Source organism: Suncus etruscus, chromosome 13 (genome assembly GCF_024139225.1).
Source record: "Suncus etruscus isolate mSunEtr1 chromosome 13, mSunEtr1.pri.cur, whole genome shotgun sequence".
NCBI classification, from domain to species: Eukaryota; Metazoa; Chordata; class Mammalia; order Eulipotyphla; family Soricidae; genus Suncus; species Suncus etruscus.
In genome coordinates, this window is record NC_064860.1 from 80732695 (window position 1) to 80750310 (window position 17616).

The following is a 17616-nucleotide window of genomic DNA, read 5'->3' on the forward strand; positions in this document are numbered from 1 at the left end:
TATTTCCTTTGAGGTGCAGAAGCTTCTCAGCTTAATATATTCCCATCTGTTAATCTCTGCTTTCACTTGCTTGGAGAGTGCAGTTTGCTCCTTGAAGATGCCTGTAATGTCCTGGAGTGTTTTGCCTATGTGCTGTTCAATATATCTTATGGTTTTGGGGCTGATATCGAGGTCTTTAATCCATTTGGATTTTACCTTCGTACATGATGTTAGCTGGGGGTCTAAGTTCAATTTTTTGCAAGTGGCTATCCAATTGTGCCAACACCACTTGTTGAAGAGGCTTTCCCTGCTCCATTTAGGATTTCCTGCTCCTTTATAAAAAATTAGGTGGTTGTATGTCTGGGGAACATTTTCTGAGTATTCAAGCCTATTCCACTGATCTGAGGACCTATCCATATTCCAATACCATGCTGTTTTGATAACTGTTGCTTTGTAGTACAGTTTAAAGTTGGGGAAAGTAATTCCTCCCATATTCTTTTTCCCAATGATTGCTTTAGCTATTCGAGGGTGTTTATTGTTCCAAATGAATTTCAAAAGTGTCTGATCCACTTCTTTGAAGAATGCCATGGGTATCTTTAGAGGGATGGCATTAAATCTGTATAATGCCTTGGGGAGTATTGCCATTTTGATGATGTTAATCCTGCCAATCCATGAGCAGGGTATGCGTTTCCATTTCCGTGTGTCCTCTCTTATTTCTCTGAGCAGAGTTTTATAATTTTCTTTGTATAGGTCCTTCACATATTTAGTCAAGTTGATTCCAAGATATTTGAGTTTGTGTGGCACTATTGTGAATGGGGTTGTTTTCTTAATGTCCATTTCTTCCTTATTACTATTGGTGTATAGAAAGGTGTGTTAATTTTGTAGCCTGCCACCTTGCTATATGAGTCTATTGTTTCCAGAAGCTTTTTGATAGAGTCTTTAGGGTTTTCTAAGTAGAGTATCATGTCATCTGCAAACAGTGAGAGCTTGACTTCTTCCTTTCCTATCTGGATTCCCTTGATATCCTTTTCTTGCCTAATCGCTATAGCAAGTACTTCCAGTGCTATGTTGAATAGGAGTGTTGAGAGAGGACAGCCTTGTCTTGTGCCAGAATTTAGAGGGAAGGCTTTCAGTTTTTCTCCATTGAGGATAATATTTGCCACTGGCTTGTGGTAGATGGCCTTCACTATATTGAGAAAGGTTCCCTCCATTCCCATCTTGCTGAGAGTTTTGATTAAGAATGGGTGTTGGACCTTATCAAATGCTTTCTCTGCATCTATTGATATGATCATGTGGTTTTTATTTTTCTTGTTATTGATGTTGTGTATTATGTTGATAGATTTACGGATGTTAAACCAGCCTTGCATTCCTGGGATGAAACCTACTTGATCGTAGTGGATGATCTTTTTAACGATGCATTGAATCCTATTTGCCAGGATTTTGTTGAGGATCTTTGCATCTGCATTCATCAGTGATATTGGTCTGTAATTTTCTTTTTTGGTAGCGTCTCTGTCTGGTTTAGGTATCAAGGTGATGTTGGCTTCATAAAAGCTATTTGGGAGTGTTTCTGTTTGTTCAATTTCATGAAAGAGTCTTGCCAAGATTGGCAGTAGTTCCTCTTGGAAAGTTTGATAGAATTCATTAGTGAATCCATCTGGACCTGGGCTTTTGTTTTTCGGCAGACATTTGATTACTGTTTTAATTTCATCAATGATGATGGAGGGGTTTAGATATGCTACATCCTCTTCCTTCAACCGTGGAAGATTATAAGAGTACAAGAATTTATCCATTTCTTCCAGGTTCTCATTTTTAGTGGCGTAGAGTTTTTCAAAGTAGTTTCTGATTACCCTTTGAATCTCTGTCATATCAGTAGTGATCTCTCCTTTTTCATTCCTAATACGAGTTATCAAGTTTCTCTCTCTCTCTTTCTTTGTTAGGTTTGCCAGTGGTCTATCAATCTTGTTTATTTTTTTCAAAGAACCAACTTCTGCTTTCGTTGATCTTTCGGATTGTTTTTTGAGTTTCCAATTCTTTGATTTCTGCTCTCAGCTTTGTTATTTCCTTCTGTCTTCCTATTCTTGGGTCCTTTTGTTGAGCACTTTCTAGTTCTATTAGCTGTGTCATTAAGCTACTCAGGTAAGCTCCTTCTTCCTTCCTGATGTGTGCTTGCAAAGCTATAAATTTTCCTCTCAGTACTGCTTTTGCTGTGTCCCATAAGTTCTGATAATTTGTGTCTTTATTGTCATTTGTTTCCAGGAACCTTTTGATTTCCTCCTTGATTTCATCTCGGACCCACTGTTTATTGAGCATGAGGCTGTTTAACTTCCAGGTGTTAAAGTGTTTCTTCTGAGTCCCTTTGGAGTTCACAAAAAATTTCAGAGCCTTGTGGTCAGCGAAGGTAGTCTGCAAAATTTCTATCCTCTTGATCTTATGGAGGTATGTTTTATGTGCCAGCATGTACTCTATCCTGGAGAATGTCCCATGTACATTGGAGAAGAATGTGTATCCAGGTTTCTCGGGATGGAGTGTCCTATATATATCCACTAGGCCTCTTTCTTCCATTTCTCTCCTCAGGTCTAGTATATTCTTGTTGGGTTTCAGTCTAGTTGACCTATCCAGTATTGACAAAGCCGTGTTAAGGTCCCCCACAATTATTGTGTTGTTGTTGATATTATTTTTCAGATTTGTCAACAGTTGTATTAAATATTTTGCTGGCCCCTCATTCGGTGCATATATGTTTAGGAGAGTGAATTCTTCCTGCTCTACGTACCCCTTGATTAATATAAAATGTCCATCTTTGTCCCTTACAACCTTCCTGAGTATAAAGTTTGCATTATCTGATATTAGTATGGCCACTCCAGCTTTTTTATGGGTGTTGTTTGCTTGGATAATTTTTCTCCAGCCTTTTATTTTGAGTCTATGTTTGTTCTGACTATTCAGGTGCGTTTCTTGTAGGCAGCAGAAGGTTGGATTGAGTTTTTTGTTCCATTTAGCCACTCTGTGTCTCTTAACTGGTGCATTTAGTCCATTGACGTTGAGAGAAAGAATTGTCCTGGGATTTAACGCCATCTTTATTTCAAAATTTGGTGTGTCTTTTGGGTAGTCTTGTCTTAAATTAGGTCTTTCAGTTTTTCTCTTAAGACTGGTTTTGTGTCTGTGAAGTTTCTGAGCTGTTGTTTGTCTGTGAAACCATGTATTCTTCCGTCAAACCGGAAAGTGAGTTTTGCTGGGTATAGTATTCTGGGTGAAGCATTCATTTCATTCAGTCTTGTCACAATATCCCACCACTGCTTTCTGGCATTGAGTGTTTCTGGTGACAGGTCTGCTGTAAATCTCAGGGAAGCTTGCTTGAACGTGATTTCCCCTTTTGATCTTGCTGTTTTTAGAATTCTGTGTCTATCTGTGGGATTTGTCATTGTGACTAGGATGTGTCTTGGAGTGGTTTTTCTGGGTTGATACTCTTTGGGCATGCAGGATTTGATCACATATATTCTTTAGCTCTGGAAGTTTCTCTTTAATGATGTTCTTGACAGTTGATTCTTCCTGGAAATTTTCTTCCTGGGTCTCTGGGACTCCAATGATTCTTAAGTTGTTTCTGTTGATCTTATCATAGACTTCTATTTTCATCTGTTCCCATTCTTTGACTAATTTTTCCATTGTCTGTTCATTTGCTTTAAGTTTTTTGTCCAATCTCTCCTGCTGTATGGAATTGTTATGTATCTCATCTTCCACAGCACCAAGTCTATTCTCAGCTTCTGATACCCTGTCCCAGAGCTTATCCATTTTGTCATTCACTTCGTTTACTGACTTTTTCAGTCCTGTTAGTTGACATGTTATTTCAGTTTGGAGTTTTGTGATTTCTGTCTTCATATTTTCTTGGTTCTTATTAGTGTTCTGTTCAACTCGATCCATGGTTTCTTGGAGTCCGTTGAGCATCTTCCATATTGCTAGTCTAAAGTCCTTATCTGAGAGGTTGATTAGTTGGTTGGTCATTATCTGGTCCTCAGAATTGTCATCTTCATTCTCTATGTCTGATGCTGGCCTGCGTTGTTTCCCCATTGTCACACTTGTATTGTGGGTTTTTCTACGTGTTGTGGTTGTATTCATTGTCTATATGATGCAGGCAGCACACTCCTCTGGCTCCTCCCTTTCTGGATGGGCTGACTTGCCTCTAAGGGAGGGGAGTCCTCCGTGGATAAAGCCTCACACTGGGTCAAATCTTAGGCCCGAGCATGCAACAGAGAAGACAGTCCGGAGAGAAATGCTTGCTTCTGTGATATAGCACAGTTCTTAGTGTGATTTTTCCTTCTTGTTGCAATGGAGTTCTTTCCTTAGAAAGAGTGAATGGCCGCGTAGCGAAGCGGAGCAGCCTTGCTCCGCTGGAGCCTCTTTTTGCCCCACTCGCAAGAGTTTCACGCAAGAGGACAGTAGACAGACATAGACAGGTCACACTCACAGTTTTTCACAGTTGGGCCCCACTGGGCCGGTGTACTTTCGCGGATTTTCCCCGCCTGGTGTCACACACAGGGAGCCAGCTTTTGCAAAGCTTTGCCGGTTTTCATGCTCTGTAGTCCCTCCCTGAAAATGGCGTCTGGGCGAGCGAGGTTTCTGGAGCCTCTTTTTGCCCTACTTGCAAGAGTTTCACGCAAGAGGATAGTAGACAGGCATAGACAGGTCACACTCACAGTTTTTCACAGTTGGACCCTACTGGGCTGGTGTACTTTCGCGGATATTCCCTGCCTGGTGTCACATACAGGGAGCCAGCTTTTGCAAAGCTTAGCCGGTTTTCATGCTCTGTAGTCCCTCCCTGAAAATGGCGTCTGGGCGAGCGAGGTTTCTGGAGCCTCTTTTTGCCCCACTCGCAAGAGTTTCATGCAAGAGGACAGTAGACAGACATAGACAGGTCACACTCACAGTTTTTCACAGTTGGGCCCCACTGGGCCGGTGTACTTTCGCGGATTTTCCCCGCCTGGTGTCACACACATTGGGAGCCAGCTTTTGCAAAGCTTTGCCGGTTTTCGCTCACAGGATATTTTATTTGATAGTTCTTTATGTACTGTTGTGGTGTTTCACCTTCTTTTTCCCCTTCGTCTCTCAAACCAAGGATGAAAGCCCCTAGAAGGACTCCGCCCATTTCCGGAGTATCTGATTCTTTTTTTCTTTCTTTTCTCCAGATTATTACTTTTCTCTTCTTCAAACAAAACCGCATTACTTGAACTATCTAGTCTCGCCTCCCAATTGGGGCGGGGGAATAAGGGAAGTACCAAGACCAAATAGGTGTAAGACCACTAAGTAGTAAGTTAGGCACAGAGGGGACCACTCATTCTAGCAGCCCCGGGGGTAAGGGAAGAGGATATGGGAAGAAGGACTGGAATGGAGGTGGACGGAGGACAATTCGGTGATGGGAATTCCCCTGATTTTATGTTAATATGTACCTAAAATATTATTGTCAACGATATGTAAGCCACTATAATTAAAATAAAAATTATATTAAAAATAAAGCTGTATTCTAAATAATGTATGCAATTTTCTAGAATACCTAAGACTTTAAAGTTTTTTGCCAGGCCAACAGTGCTTTTGCCAGATTTCATGTAGAATCTCCCAAAGAGAAAATTTTGACTTCTAAATCTAAATTATTTTATTGTACTTCTGGAATACCTGGATATTTTCTTAATCCAGTATGAGATTTGTTAGAACACTTAAATTAGGTTTGCAAAGTGTAATCTGTTTATGACTAACATAAAATGATTTTGACCACCAAACATATAAATGAAGCAATGAAAAAAAAAATAACACATTTTATTTGGTCTTCTCTCAATTTTTAGGAAAACTCTGTAGTTTATTCTCTCTAATGTCTTTAAAAATAATCTCCAATAAGAAACAACAGTTGATATTTTTATTAAGTTTATATTTTCAACCCTTCACAATAAAAGAATTTTAAGTCAAATAAATATAAAAATTCTCTCATATTGTCTATTGGATGGTAGCTTATATCCTAAAGAAAAAGTTTTTTTTAATTGTGATCCAAGGAAAAAATTACATTGCTAGCTTAAAATTACATTGCTGATTTCTACAAAATGTTATTCTTTCTCTTCTTCTCTCATGTATGTTTGGGTGGCACTGAAATGTTCATAAATCTGTTTTAAAGCATACTTTCTCTAAAGTTCTTTTACCATGTATAAAAAGTTCAGTAGTATTAAAAACTATAAAATATAATAATGAATCATCAGAAGAAGTCACAGCCACAAAAAGACAGTCACAAAAAGAAAATAAAATGCTGGTTTTCTGGGACAGAAAGAGAGAGGAATGAGAAGTTGTTTAGTTAGTGGGTATAGCATTTTATTTAGCAAGACAAAACATTCAAAAGATCTATTATACAACATTATGTATAAACTCAAAAATAATGAGTTGTGAATTTAAAACTGCATAAAATGTCAAATTTTATGCTATGTGCTTTATATCACGATAAAAATTTGACAAAAATTTGAATTGTATTAGATATTTAAACTTGATAATGATTGAAAGTATATTATATACTCTTTATATATAATACTTTATTTTATAATTATGTAAAATAATTTATAGTTACATAATTATTATCATTTTGAATAGTTTTCATATGCTACAAATTAAAGATTAAAAATAAAAATAATATAAATGGATATGTAGAAGCTAAAATGAGAATATAGCTTTTATTATGTAACAATAAAAGTGCTAAATTTTTGTGTAAATTGTAGTTTCATCTTTTAAAATTAAAATTCAAGGTAATTCATTTCTTCTCTTATTTGATAACAATCTATACTTTAAATAAGACGATTTTTTCTGAAGTAATTTTCAGTGTTGTAAAATAAAATACAATAGTAACTTCAAAACTTTTCATTTTGTATTATGCATTTACATGTGCTTTATAAGATATTTTAATCCATCAATCTCAGTTTTTCATCAATAATATAGTGTTTTTGAGTGTTTAATGAGATCGTGAGTATTTGTGTGGTTACAGATTATCAGAATACCTGACATATTGGTACTAAAATTCTTAGTATTGACTGTTATTATGATCTGCTATCTTTTTATTTTGTCTGTTATCATAAACTTTAATTGAAAATTAAAACTCTGAATTTCAATTTTCAAAGTTAGGTGTTTTGGTTAAGGTCACAGAACCTAGAGTTTCTATAATTAGATCTTTACCTTTGATTCAAATTAGGTTACTTTGATTAAAATGTTTTGTTGAAAATATTACAAACTGAAGAAAGTAATGAGTTATCAGGTCAAAGTATGTTAGAATACCTGGGCAGCATATGATATACTGTGCCTATATACAAATGGAAATTTTTCAGTACTAAAAATATAAAATCTTGCCAGTTGTAATATGCAAAAACCTAAAGGGTATTATATTTAGCAAAATAAGCCAGATAAAGACAAACATTGAAAGAGTCCACTTTCATGGTACACAAAAGTATAATGTACTAAATTAAAGAAAAACAAACCAATAAAGTTCATAAAAGGAGTAGAAAATGAAATGTGATATTTTAGAATGTGGCCATGCCCTCCTAGATGAGAGGGAATGAGGCTGAACCAGCTAAAAAAGATGAACTTCTATGCCTATGCATTTCTCCAAGCCAAGAACACCAGCACAACATGTGAAAGATACTACACTGTAAAGGTGACAATGGGGAAACAATGCAGACCTCCACAATTTTAGAGAATGAAGATAGTAGTTCTGAAGACTGGACAAGTACCAACCACATATACATTCTCACAGTTAAGGACTTTAGAGAAGAAATATAGAAGATGTTCAAAAGACTCAAAGAAAGTATAGAACAAAATGAATAAACCACAACCAAGACTCAAGGAGATTTAAAAATAAAAATGAGAAAACTTCAAACTGAAATACCAGAACATAATTTGACTTCTTAGTATTACAATTATTTTAACACTTTATTATTATAAATTTTATCATTAAATTTATTGTAAAGTTATATATTGAGTTTAATATAGCATTCACAAATTTTTATTCATAATGAAGTTGACCTGAAATTCTTTAAATGTTAGAATGTAATGTTACTGCCATAAAAGTAATAAAATATTATTTCACACAGAAATTAAACTTCACAGTATCAGAGATAAAGTAAAAATAATTAAAAGTGACTTTGAAGGGGCAAGAATGGTGGCACAAGTGTTAAAGTGTTTGCCTTGCACACACTAATCTAGGACAGACTGCAGTTTGATCCCCTGGCATCTCATATGGTCCCCCAAGCCAGAAGTGATTTCTGAGTGCATAGCCAGAAGTAACACCTGAGTGTCACAGGGTGTGGCCCAAAAACCTTGGAGAAAAGATTATCTACACAGAGTAATAATTAAGCTCATTAATAATTAATAATTAAACTTATTAATATTAATTATAATAAATTAATATTAATAATTAAATTTATTTCTAAAGAAAGAAGAGTTTTCAGTAAAATTTTGAGCAATTTATTAATTATAAATATAGAGGCAACAGTTCAATCAAGAGCTAATTAATTAAACTATCTTTCTAATATAAATAATAAAAATCTATTTGGAAACATGAAATAAAAATTGTATTACAGGCTACTTATTATATTGTAGTTGAGTTAAAATTATCATGGTGATTGTCTATGCTTTTTAGGTACAAAGTTTCTGTTTCATAATCAACAAATTATCAAATATCATCCTCCAACATCTTTATGCCTTTTTCCATCTCACCTCTTCTTACTCCACTATTTTGTAATATCAGTTCTGTAGTCAAAGTCTCAAGTGATTGTTATAGTTGGATAGTTTCAGATATTACATTGACTTTGATGACATGACATTATCAGTTAAGAAGGGGAAATAGAAAAAAGAATTTTAAGAATGAAGAACTTAAATATATATATATATACACACACACACACACACACACACACACACACACACATATACTCACACACACACACATTTATCAAAAGGGAAAACCTTCACTTTTGTAGGGAAACAAGGAGAAGAAATAGAAAAAGAAGAACGATTAAAGATATTAGATAACATTGTCCTCAAACTGAGGGATATATATACAGATCAAAGAAGCCCTAAAAGTCCCAAATAAAATAATCTCAGAGGCAGGATTGATAGTACAGTGAGAGGAATGTCTGCCTTGCATGGGTTGAACCAAGTTCGATCCCTGGCATCCAATTTTGTCCCCCAAGTCTGCCAAGAGTGATTTCTGAGTGCAGAAGCACAAGTAGCCCCTGAGCACTGCCAGATGTGAACCAAAAACCCAAAACCTACAACAAATTTTTCCAAACAGAATAATGCCAATATATAGTAATTAAAAGAGCAAGAATCAAATATGAAACTCTATAAGCTAGAAAGGAATGTCATTATCAATTTAAAGTACTGGATGAAAAGACCCTCCAATCAAGAATTTTTATCCTGCCAGTTTATTACTCAAATATGTGGAAACGACAAAAACATTAACAGATAAACACATGTTTGAGGTAATAAAGGGGTTTAATACCTCAAGAAATAGTAAATGGTTTATTATGAAAAACAAAAAAAACTCTAGTTCCGAAGCACAAAGAACTATGTAAAAATAAAAAGGGAAAAATGGAGAGGAGTTATGAAATTTACTGATCAAATTATAAAATTAATGTTCCTTTTTTTAAAGGGGAAAATAGAATTTTAGTTATAACCAATACGGTAGTAACTTTAAAGCAAAAATACTTAGAAGAACGTAGCAAAAAGAAGCAAATTGGAATGGATCATTATAGAAAGGCCATTATTAAATGCAACTGGAGAAAACAAAGTCAAAGGAATCATGTCTTAATATAAATATTTCTATAATCCTCATAGAAAAATGGCAATAGGTTCCTTTATGTCATTTTTTCCTAATTATTAATGAATTTGAACTCTCTAGTTAAAAAGCACTAAGTAGATGGTTGCACCAGGAAACAAAATCCAACCCTCTATTATTTACAATAGATATACTTGAATTTTCATGATAATTAAAGAGCAATAGATTGAAAAGCGATCTATGGTAGCCTCAAAAAAATAAGAGATGTTTATACTTTTGTTAGGACAAATAGTGTTTAAAGTAAAGAAGTAATAAAATATTAGGATTACATACAAGTTAAGAGATTGATAATTGATAGAGCGTAAATATTTAATTCTTTTTACTTCTGTTTCTATTTTTGGGTTACACCTTGAGGTATTCAGGGCTTACCACTGTCTCTGTGTTTAGGGATGATTTCTGGTAGACTTAGGGGACTTTCTGGGGTGTTAGGTATTCAAGCTGTGAACCTAGGTTGGCTGTGTGCAAAGCAAATGCCCTATCCTCTGTACTATGCTCTGGCTCCAAGATTTAACTCTTGTTTACATAAATAAGCCAAATGAAAAAAATTGCAAAATAATGAGAACAACTACTAAAAAAAACTGAGTATGTTCATCTACAATAACTATGTAGTACTGGGAAACTTTAACAGCCGCACTCCACTATTATCTTAGGATAGATTAAACAGAAAAATTAGTGTGGAAAAAAGATTGAACTCTGCCTGAAGAATTAGAAAAATTCTGTCTTGAATACATAACTTTAACTATAAAAATTACTTAAATGAGATTATTTATCAAGAAAAGTAAACTGAACAGAAAGAGCATAAGAAAACAAAATGTTTTGCATGGTTTCTCATAAATTTACTAATAGTTATAATTATTTCAAAATTAGTCCTCAGCTTCTCAGAGGACAATATGCAGTGAAAACCTAGGTCTTATTTGCAGCACTGTCTTTCTGAGCCTCAAACTTGAATATTTATTTTTATGTTTTTGTCATTTAAAAATTAATTAATATCTTTATTTAAGCACCGTGATTAACAAACATGTTTGTAGTTGGGGTTCAGTCATTAAAAATAAACAACACCCATATTCAACAGTGCAACCTTCCCACCACCAATGCCCCTTTTCTGTCCTCCCTCCACCCTGTCTGTATGCGAGACAGCCATTCTACTTCTCTCACACATTACCATTGTCGTGATAGTTGTTAGTGTAGTTATTTCCTAACAGCACTCACTTTGTGATAAACTTCACACTTGGATATTTAGAGTTAAATAAAAATTATGTTCAAAGGAAAAGCATGAAATAGTCAACTGTGCTAGAAATATAGTGATATAACAAGGATAGCAGATATAAAAACCAAAATAAAACAGAAATACTGCGTATGGCATTCAAAGAGGCACAGGAAATATATAATACAGAATTTGTTGTTGCTGTTGTTGTTTTGGCCACACCCGGTGATGCTCAGGGGTTACTCCTGGCTATGAGCTCAGAAATCACTCCTGGCTCAGGGGACCAAACATGGGACGCAGGGGGATCGAATCGTGGTCCTAAGCTAGGGAGTGCAGGCAGATGACTTATGGCTCACGCCCCTTATTTTTTCTTTTTCTGATAAAGGAAGCAACTACAGAAAGCTTTATTTGTTCAAAGTAACCAGTGCTATTAGATGCAAACAAAAAACAAACCCCCAAAATATAGACACAAAACTTATTTTTAAATAAGAAAAATTTTTTTACAAATAATACATTTTAAGTTATATCTACTGATTACAGTGAAGTAATAATTTGATAAAAACTAAAACATATTTGATGAAGTTTTTCTATTAACAGAGAATATTTTCATATATTAAATTTTGTATATAACAAGAACTATGTAAATAAATAAAATATATTTGTGATTATATAAAATTGTTACATATAAATACCTATGAGATGCTAGTATAGCATTATTAAGAAAGATTTATAAATATAAGTGCCTTTATTAAAAAACGGTGATACAGATTTATGTTGCTTACTCCCCAAGTACATGTCCCTTGGAATTCCCCTCTTGAAAGTAGATTTTCATACTTTCATGCTTGGTTGTGTACCAGAGCTCTCTCTGCCTTTGGAGAAGTCAGTGCCGAGAAGTCTCTCTCTCGTGAATGCCTTACTCTACTCTCTTTCTTATCCTCTCTCTACCATTCATCGGTACGTTTAAATAAAATCTGTTTTTCCTTAAAAAATAAGAACGGCAAAAGCAAATTACTAAAAAATGATTTAATTCAATAGAGTAAAAAAAAATAGGCCACATGAAAGAAGCAAACAAATATTAAAGATGGTAAGAGAAAATAATAAAGATAATCAATAAAGACTTTTTGTAAAAAAAATAAGGTACACTGATTTTATTAATAAAAAGAGAATGATTGTTAAAAATAAGGGGAAAGGTAATTAAAATGATTGAGAAAGAACATGATTAAAAGATATCTCACTCTATTTTTCATGGAAAATCTTTATATAATAAAAACAATGAAGAAATTTATGGTAATATAATTAAAGGTTTAGATGAAATGAACAACTTCCAGACAAATATGTTAGCAAAATTGCCTGAGGAAGAAATAATAAGATTAAGCAAATTTAGCAATTTATGTAATCTTACCTTACCTAAAGTACCTAGGAAAAAATAATTCAAACCATATACAAATGTTTTCAAGATTGGGAAATAGAAGGAAAACTTCCCAACTACTTTTAGATGGAAAATATGTTTAAGTAGTCAAAGCAGACATATATATACCAAAAATGGAAAATTCTGAAGATAGGCACAAAATATTCAATAAACTAAAATTAGTTTATGACAATATTCATTAAATTAGGACTAAAGTAATAATAACAACTGAATATTTTCTTCAACACACTGTACTTAATACCAAATTTCAGAAACATACCATGGAACCCAGTGTTTAAATGATGATGCCTTCAATGATTGTTTTGACAAATTTTACACAAGAGATTTAAGCCACACTTATGTTAAATTATTGAGGTATAAAAAAGTACAAAAATCCCAGAGGAATAGGAAAGGTGTTAAGGCTGTTATCTTGCATGTAGCTGACCAAGGTTTGATCACTGACACCACATTTGAGCCCTAAACACTCTCAGGAGTAATTCCTGAGCAAAGAGACAAACTAATCTCTGGGCATTGCTGGATGTGGCCCAAAAGTATCCACACACACCCCACCCAAGAAGAACAAAGCAATAGCAAATTTGCTTTATCAAGAATTGGTTCTAAAATTTATAAAAATGTAATTATTTTAACTAATAAGAAAATATTTAGCAGTTTATAGATACAAGTACCAACCATAAAAGTAATTGCCCCCTTATATAGAAAGAATTCACCAACTAATGAAACAATAGCAATAAAAGAGTAAGCTTAATTGTAATAAAAAGTCCAAAAACTGGGCCCGGAGAGATAGCACAACGGCGTTTGCCTTGCAAGCAGCCGATCCAGGACCAAAGGTGGTTGGTTCGAATCCCGGTGTCCCATATGGTCCCCTGTGCCTGCCAGGAGTTATTTCTGAGTAGACAGCCAGGAGTAACCCCTGAGCACCGCCGGGTGTGACCCAAAAACCAAAAACCAAAAAAAAAAGTCCAAAAACTATGAAAAATTATTGGTGCTGAAAACTATATATTTGAATCTTTTAAAACACTGAATAGAAATGTTATGAAAGAATATGCAAGACCTAATAACAAATAGACAATAGCTAAAATTTCACTCATTCTCCATTTCTTCTCAAATTAAAAAAATATATCAGAAAAAGTGTGTTTACTGGAATCTACCAAACATTTTAAAATTAATATATAAGAAGAGATCGTCATATGTAGAGGAAACATAAAAGGAAAAGCATCTTTCAAGATATGTTTATTGTTGGAGTAATTGAGAGGGTTTAAAAAAAAAGAGCCAAAGTAAACAAATAAACAAATGGTCAAAAGAGAAAGCCTAAAAATAATTACACAAGTATTGATGGATGAGAGGGAAGTAATTATAAGTAAATCAAAATAAAAATGACTATAAATGGTATTGGATTCTTGTTTGTTTGTTTGTTTTTGTGTGTCACACCCAACAGTGCTCAAAGGTTACTCCTGGCTCTTTGCTCAGAAATCGCTCCTGGTGGGCTCAGGGGACCACATGGGATGCCAGGATTCAAACCATCATCCTTCTGCATGCAAAGTAAACGCCCTAACTCCATGCTATCTCTCGGGCCCCTAGACAGATTTGTTATAAGGTAGCATAGTCCTATAAGTAAGTCAAAGGTATAAGACATTTTTTATTGTTCTTATATTCACATGGGGGTAAGTACATCAACAAAACAAAATAAAACATCAAAAGTAAATTTTAAAAAAGAACAAATGCTCATACTATTATATTGAAGTAGCAGTTATAAGAAATAAAGAAAGGCAAGGTTAAATTGGGTAAAAATGAGTCAAATCTCTGGTAGAATTAAACATTTACTGATGAATATAATCTAGTGTATACTGACACTAATTTTTTTATCTGCTTAGTTTTGGTTTTGATGCCATACACAGGGTTGCTCGTGACACTAATGATGATTCAGAAATGAAACATTTAATAACAAAATTGACTTCAATAAATATTACATAAGTCAAATATCTGAAAATTCTGAAGATGAAAAGAAAACCAAAACTTATGACAGATAAACATATGTTTATGATTTTTAAGTCTGCTAAATATTGTCACCAATATATTTACTTAAGATGATATAATTGAAGAGATGATAAAATTAAACTAATAGATTTGCCTACATTATAATGAAAACTTTACGTTTAGTAAAATGACACAAATCAAGTGAAAGGAAGCCAAGCAATGGAAATTTAAATTTATATCTATATGAATTTACCAATAAAATATTTTGTGTCCAGACAGTACAGGGGATAAAACACTTGCATTGCAAACAGCTGACCCCAATTCTATTCCCAAAGCTACATGAGGTCACTTGAGTACTACCAGGAGTTATTCCTCAGCACAAAGTCAGGAATAAAATTGACCATGACTAGGGTTGGCCCCAATGCAATATAAATAAGTAAATAAATGAAATTAAAAACTACCATAGTAAAATAATAAAGTGATATAAAATATAAATGCTTTGACAAATACATTTTGACATTCATGTTCATGGAACTTGACACATACAAACTGATACTCCTCTCTATCATTTTTGATCCTTGGTTTTGGTTAAGAACTGCCCCTGCATTCTAGACAGGCATTCTATCTTTCACTCATTAACATTATCATGCTAGTTGTTAGTGTAGTTATTTTCCTAACTGCACTCACCACTCTTTGTGGTGAGCTTCATGTTGTGAGTTGGTCCTTCCAGTCCTCATCTTTATTGTCTCTGGGCATTAATACAATCATGTCTTTAATTTTTCTTAAATTTTTTTCTGTTTCTTTCTCTCTCTGACTTAATTCACTCAGCATAATAGATTCCATGTACATCCATGCCTAGGAAAAATTCATGACTTCAGTTTCTTTAGCAATCATCTGTGAAAGGGCATCTTGGTTGTTTCCAGAGCCTGGCTATTGTAAATAGTGCTGCAATGAATATAAGTGTGAGGAAGGGATTTTTGTGTCCCTGGGGTATATCCCGAGGAGTGCTTTACAGCTGGATCATATGGTAACTCAATTTCCAGTTTTTTGAGGAATCTCGATATTGTTTTCTATAAAGGTTGGACTAGGTGACATTCCCACCACCGGTGAATCAGATTTCCTTCCTTCCCACATCCCCATTGGCACTGATTGTTCTTGTTCTTTGTGATAATGTGTCAATCTCTGTGGTGTGAGATGATACCTCATCGTTGTTTTGATTTACATCTCCCTGATGATTTGTGATGTGGAGCATTTTTCATGTGTCTTTTGGCCATTATGTATTTCTTCTTTGAGGAAATGTCTTCATTTCTTTTCCCCATTTTTTGTTGGGGTTAGATACTTTTTCTTGTTAAATCTGTCAGTACCTTGTATATTTTAGATAGTAGTCCCTTATCTGATGGTATTTGTGAATAGTTTCCCATTCTGTGGGTGGCTTTTGTATCCTGGGCACTATTTCCTTTTGAGGTGCAGAAGCTTCTCAGTTTAATATATTCACATCTGTTTATCTCTGTTTCCACTTGTTTGGAGAGTGCTGTTTCCTCCTTGAAAATGCCTTTTGTTTCAATGTAATGAAGTGTTTCACCTAAGTTTTGTTCTCTATATATTATAGTTTCAGGCCTGATATCAAGGTCTTTTCATCCATTTGCATTTGACCTTTGTGCATGGTGTTAGATGGGAGTCTTAGTCCATATTTTTGCAAGTGGCTAACCAGTTGTGCCAACACCACTTGTTGAAGAAGCTTGGTGATGGGAATGTTGCACTAGTTATTCTGAACCCAACTTCAACTGTGCTTATGACTGAAACCCAACTACAACCATGCTTTTAATTATGGTGCTTAAATAAAAATTTTATTTTTAATAAATAAAATAACATAAAAAGAATAAAAACTTATCCTGTCATCAGTAAAAAATAAACAAACAAACCTACTCATATTCCCCCAATCAGTAAGATTAAAAATTTAAAAATGGTTTTAGATCTAGGATAGGGGAGGATAGTTCTTAAAATCAAAGTGGAATCCATTGTGTGATTGAATTTGGGTTCCTGCTCTTTGTGGCTATCTCAAGATCAGGCTCATTTCTCATTTGTATGATATTTTTTGAGGATATACACTAAGTGCTTAGTATATCTTCAAAGTATATCTTCAGAATCTTATCCCCTCTTCTTCAATACTAATACCATATAATTATGGTAACTGTCTGCCCTAATTTAGTAGCAGACAGTGTTGGACTATGGAATAAATATTTCCTGGCCAAACTAAAAAATAAAATGTGGCTATGAAAATCCAGTGCTGCTGAGTGATCTTTCTGCCAATGCCAAAATGTCTATTGGGGTGGAGAGAGTATTCCCTTCACATATTCTCTCCCACCTCACAAATGCTTCTTTTGTCCTGTGTGCAAAATCAACTCAAAGAATCGCCCAGATTTTATACCTTGGTTCATTTCTTTGGACATTATTTGGCAAATTTTTGTAAGCAATGTCTTCTTCAATAAGAACAAACCACTTAAGTCTGATGACATGAATTCTTGAGTAGAACGCTGACTGGGACACACATTGCCTAAGGCAGCAGGCTGGGCTCTTTGGCCTCTTTAGAACAGTCCTACTTTCATGTCCCAGTTACTCAACTTCTAGCACAGCCAAAAATTTTCTCAAGCCAAGTTCTTCTGGACAAAAAATCTTTCAGAATACTTGTTTCCAGCCAGTAGAAGACTCCAGACGGATATTGTACATGTCAAATAAATTAAATCACTAAAAAAAGCACATATTTGATTTTTATTTTATTCTTTGTAGTACAGAAGTCACATGCTTATACATTGATCTATATGTAAATTTTCTATTTAATTTGTGTTGATAAATTCCTCTTTGCATAGGCTTTCTTGGAATATATATTGCAATGGATAACCCAAAGAATCATCATGCATATATTTCGATCAGATAATTCTCTATTTTAGTAAAGACTATTCTAGATGTTATATAGACTTCACTTTATTTTCACTTATTTTACCCATCATCTATGCATGAACCTATATTGTTTGAGACTTTGATCTGAGGTTCATAGTATTCCTCTATAACACATTGAAATTTCATGAGGACAAGCTATATGAATCACAGATATTTCTGTGATTTGCACACACACATATATGCAAACATATATACCATATTTAAGAAAAGTGATTTTCAAGTAAT